A 6000-nucleotide genomic window follows, 5' to 3' on the forward strand; every position below is an offset into this window, starting at 1 on the left:
GTTAAAGAAGAGTTCTGCCTGACAGCAAAAGGAACACTACTTTTTTAAGCAAGTAGAGATAGGATATTTTGTCTTTTTACTAAGAAATATATTTCTTGGTATTTTTTCACAAAACTACACACATAAGTAGGTTGGACACACAGGTTTGACATCCCAAAATTTCAAAAAAATTTAAATTTATTTGATTTATTTTTTGAATTTAATACTCGTATAGAGGGGTGGAGTATCCTAGTGCTTCAAATCCTCTTCCTACAACCAACCAAAGATAACACTTGATAATTTCTATTTATGTAAGTCATAATGGTTACTCAATTAGAGAGAATAGGTTTTGATGAATTTAGGTACTCATATACGTGAGATAATTGGGGTTGTGGTCCTACATGAAACGCTCCATGAAATCTACACGAAAAACTAGCTGGGGTAGTTTTTAAGGTGGATTTTGATAAAGCGTACGATAAGGTTAAATGGTCATTTCTTTAGTAGGCCTTACGGATGAAAAGGATTCGATCATTCCTAGAGAAACCAGGTAGATTCTTTCACGTAAAAAGGAAGTGTCGGAATCAAAGTGAATGATGACATAGGTCATTATTTTCAGACACACAAGTGTCTGAGGCAAGGAGACCCGATGTCACCTATTCTGTTCAACATAGTGGTGGACATGTTGACGATCCTAATAGGAAGAGCTAAGGACAATGGCCAGGTAGGCGGGCTCGTCCCGCATCTAGTGGACGGAGGAGTGTCTATCTTACAGTACGTCGATTATACTATCATCTTTATGGAGCATGATTTGGCAAAAGCAAGAAATATGAAGCTTGTGTTATGCTTATTCGAACAGTTGTCGGGGTTAAAGATTAACTTTCATAAAAGTGAATAGTTATACTTTGGAAGAGCTAAAGACAAATAAGAAGCTTACAAACAATTGTTCGGGTGTGAATTAGGTTCCTTGCCCTTTACGTATTTGGGTATACTAATACACCATCGCAAGCTTTCCAACAAAGAGTGGAAGTGCATTGAGGATCGATTTGAAAAGAAACTAAGCTGCTGGAATGTAACGCCCCGAGACCGACGCGCCAGGTGTCTTCCAGTTTTTCGTTGTTGTTACCTTGTCATTTGCTTGCGTGTCGCATCTTGCCATGTCATCATCCGCATTACATCATCATGTTTTCGAAACTTGCATCCGTCCAGGTCTCCCCGTTCCTTCCGTTGTCCGTTCGCGCCCGCGGCATGTCCAAAATAGTATTTTATAAGTGGCCGGAAAATGTTCTCGGAATGGGTTGAAAGTTGGCATGCGGTGTTGTTATGTTGTAGGTAAGCCGCCTGCCAAGTTTCATCGCATTCGGAGTCCGTTTGATGCCCCAACGGATAACTATAGTGACAATATAGTCGGTCAAATCGTCGGACGTTTTCAGTCTCCGAAAACTGTTGCCGGGGTTCCCCTTTCTTTCCTCCCTAGATCGTCTACACAGTCCACTACTCACCGCCAGACCCTAGCTAACCTCTCTCGTCAGCCCGCGACCCTCCTCGCGCGCGCCCGAAAGCTGCCCCGGACCCGACCCGGGCAGTCGTCACCGTTGGGTCCGGATCATCCCCATACATCTACAAAACATCACCATTTTCTTATTTGGACTCGTTTAACCTTTTATTCTCGATCGTCCATTTACGATCGGAGAGTTTCGTTAGCCCCTAACCTAATCCACCAGCGTATATAATGGGCAACCCTAGAAATTAGGGATCCTGTCCCATCCTTCCATCCATCCAATCCATCCCCGCCGCCACTCTCTCAGGATCCATCTCGCCCCCACCTGGTCTCGTCCCTCGTTTTTCAGCACCAGGCCAACCAGACGCCCCCGCCCCTGATCCCAAATCCTCTCCTGCTCGTGCAAGTCAGCTGGAGAAGTTGCGTCACCGGAGCTCCGCTGCCCTGCGCGCCCCTGCCTCCCTTTCGGCCTTCTCTTTCCCTTTCTCTCCCTCGTTGCTCTCTCTCTCTCCCGGTTCCCTCTCTCTCTGTTCTTCGCGCAGGAGCCGCAACGCCATGGAGCCTGGCCGGAGCTCCTTCCTCGACGCTCGTGCCAACCAAGCCCCGCCGCCGCATGGAGTCGCCCCGCCATCTCCATCGCTCCCTCGCAGCAGCCTGGTTCTGGTGCCTCGCCGGAGAATGCCGCCCTCGACAGGACCCCGTCGCCCCCATGGCCGCCGACCCCTGCTGAGGGAGTCCTGGATTAGGGGGTCTCCGGACAGCCGGACTGTTGGACTATGAAGATACAAGATTGATGACTTCATCTCGTGTCCGGATGGGACTCTACTTGGCGTGGAAGGCAAGCTAGGCAATACGGATATGAATATCTCCTCCTTTGTAACCGACCTTGTGTAACCCTAACTGTCGGTGTCAAAACCGGCGGATCTCGGGTAGGGGGTCCCGAACTGTGCGTCTAGGCCGGATGGTAACAGGAGGCAAGGGACACGAAGTTTTACCCAGGTTCGGGCCCTCTTGATGGAGGTAAAACCCTACGTCCTGCTTGATTAATATTGATGATATGGGTAGTACAAGAGTAGATCTACCACGAGATCAGAGAGGCTAAACCCTAGAAGCTAGCCTATGGTATGATTGTTGCTGTGTATGTTGTCCTACGGACTAAAACCCTTCGGTTTATATAGACACCGGTTAGGGTTAGGGTTACATAGAGTCGGTTACAATGGTAGGAGATCTACATATCCGTATCGCCAAGCTTGCCTTCCACGCCAAGGAAAGTCCCTTCCGGACACGGGACAAAGTCTTCAATCTTGTATCTTCATAGTCCAGGAGTCCGGCTGAAGGTATAGTACGGCTATCCGAACACCCCCTAATCCAGGACTCCCTCACTAACCCTCTCCGGTGTCTATATAAACCAAAGGGTTTTAGTCTGTAGGAGAACACACAATCATACCATAGGCTAGCTTCTAGGGTTTAGCCTTTCTGATCTCGTGGTAGATCTACTCTTGTACTACCCATATCATCAATATCAATCAAGCAGGACGTAGGGTTTTACCTCCATCAAGAGGGCCCGAACCTGGGTAAAACATCGTGTCCCCTGCCTCATGTTACCATCCGGCCTAGACGCACAGTTCGGGACCCCCTACCCGAGATCCGCCGGTTTTGACACCGACATTGGTGCTTTCATTGAGAGTTCTGCTGTGCCGTCGCCACCAGGAAGGATGTCTCATCCCGTCTTTAAAGACGGCACTGTTGCTAAAGGAGCTTTGGCTGTCGGCCAAACTCTCCGGCTAGGTGGTTTTCTTATGACCGCCTGTTCGGCCGCTGCGCCGACGATGACTTCTCGGGTCATCGAAAGCAATCTTCACGTCAAGTCGGAACTCGCCGAGCAGTTAGATCCAATGGAGCTCTCTTCCCTGAACGAGCTCCTGGATCGCATCGCCGCCCTGGGAGTCGCTACAGACTACGATCAGATTGGGCCTAAACCCGATCTGAGAGAGATCAACTCTCCCCAGGTCACCCATCACGTTGCAGTGGTGGTGGAACAATGTGGCAACCCTTCATCTCTACTCCTAATGGATGAGTCCGTACGTCGTTTGTTCGTTCGTTCGTTTCCTCCCCTCCCATCGATCGAAGGAAGTCGCCAGCCCCACCCCTTGCGCGATCTCCTCCACGTTTCCAGATTCCATTTCTTTTTTCTTACTCTTCAAAAAATCAGAACGCAATCCATCTTTCCTTTCATGCACATCTATCCTGTAGAAAATCGGGACACAATCCCTTCCTTCCCATTAACACACATTTCTCCTTTCATGCAATTATCTCCTTCCCACTAATCTCTCTTATATGCCTTTCCCATAGTTATCTGGGACCTGCTCATTTTCATCCAATTCAATTTGGACGAAGGAGACTTTCGCTGAGATAGAAAGGTCCTCCGGTTTTCCCGTGTCACCCCGTCACGCCGCCTCCGGCCAACCCATGTTGTGCCACTTTCGCGCGCGCGTGTGTGTTACTCATGTGTGCTTCTAGCCGGCGAGAATACATCGAGTCTTCATGTACGTAAGTATCCAGCCACCGTAGGAATCAATCAATTCTTCATGTACGTAAGCATCCAGCCACCGTAGGAATCAATCGAGGCAGATGCATGTTGTATACGTGCACGCCTTGCCAGCATCCAATCGATCTGCTCCTCGAGCCAGCTTTGCACTACCTCGTTCATGTACTAAACCACTCGATAAGTCGACGGCTAGATCAGCCCTATACGAACAATTATATTGCATATTACATATACTACATAGGCACATAATTTGATGCAATTCTGATTTTATAGAAGGAGAAGAATAGATCACATGAATTCAGTACGCAGGCCAGGTGTAGGTGTCATCCAAGTTTTGTGATTATTGTAAATGCACATCATTTGTAGCTTCTGCTATTCAAACCATATTTGACCACTTCTGCTATTTATGTACTCCCTCCATCTCAAAATAAATGACTCAATTTTATACTAACTTTAGTACATACGCATGGATGATGTTTGTATATTTTGCCTTCTATATTACCAGGAATGTGTTGGAGCACTCAATGTATTTCATTTGCCGTGGACCAACCACATAAATGGGTGTGCGCAAGAAACAAATTCAGGCAAGCTACATGGGTCTGATATCTATTGTTGTAATCGGCACCTTTCATTATTATTGTTATTGTTTTTACCTTGATTGTTTGTTGCTTTGCACTCATATGACTATTTATGACCATACAAAAAATACATAATGGTCGACCAAACAAGGTGTATTCTCCCTATGAGTAGGCTTTTCTCAAGGTTGTTGTTCATTTGAAGGGCGCATATGCTTTTGTGGTGTATTCTCATTGTACCTTGATGAACTTCTTTTTCCATTTTTCGTATGCATAAAGTTTCAAGTTGAATACTCACTCAGGCATCTCGCTTTTATGACCTGAAAAATATAAATAATATAATAATGTTAATATAAATAATATAATATATATTTCTATTCATGCACTATATAATAGGTTTATATATCTATTCGCAAAAAAATAATAATAATATGTTTATATATCATGAATCTATGGAGAAAGTTAGGAAAGAAAGAGGAAAAAGGCAAGTTTGATTTGGTCAAGAGATAAACCTTGAGAAAAAAATAACAGCGAAAAGAAGGAACGTAAGGATTTGTTGCTTTACTTGGCCAACCCTTTTCCATCGTAATTTGATCCGAGGTTTCTTAGTAGTATTGGTGAAAGAAATCAAATAGAGTGAAAGCAAGGCTAATTTGCAAATAAAGCAGAAAATCGAAAGAGGAATGAGCTAGGAATAAATAAAGAAAGGGAAACGTTTCTACGCGGTGCGCCGGCCGAAACTTTCGTCCGGTCCCACGCGAGCCACTCAATCGAGGCCATCGCACGCCTGGTGCGAGCCCCTACCCCCGCCTTATCTTTTTTCTCCAATCCCCTTCTCTCTTAGCCGCATCCACACACGGGGGTTGCCGCGCTCTTGGTTGTAATGCCCCGAGACCGATGTGCCAGGTGTCCTCCAGTTATTCGCCGTTGTTGCATTGTCTTTGCTTGCGTGTCATGCATTTCATATCATGTCATCATATGCATTGCATCATCATGTTTTTCAAAACTTGCATCCGTCCCGGTCTCCTCATTCCGTCCGTTGTCCGTCCGGAGCCCAGACACCCTTGCACGCGCCCGCGGCATGTCCGAAATAGTATTTTATAAGTGGCCGGAAAATGTTCTCGGAATGGGATGAGAGTTGACGTGTGGTCTTATTATAGTGTAGATGGACCGCCTGTCAAGTTCCATCGCATTCGGAGTTCGTTTGATAGCCCAACCGTTAAACTATAGCGACATTATAGTCGGTCTAACGTCGGACATTTTCGGTCTCCGGAAACGGTTGCCGGGTTACATTCCCCTCTCTCCTCTCAGTCCACACACTTGACCTCATTCGCCTAACCCCTCTTTGCACAGTGCCCGCGGCCCTCCTCGCGCGCGCGTCCGAAAAGTTGTCCCGGACC

The sequence above is a fragment of the Triticum urartu genome, chromosome 4A, assembly GCF_056163025.1.
Source record: "Triticum urartu cultivar PI428250 chromosome 4A, HENAU_Tu73, whole genome shotgun sequence".
In the NCBI taxonomy this organism is placed as follows: Eukaryota; Viridiplantae; Streptophyta; class Magnoliopsida; order Poales; family Poaceae; genus Triticum; species Triticum urartu.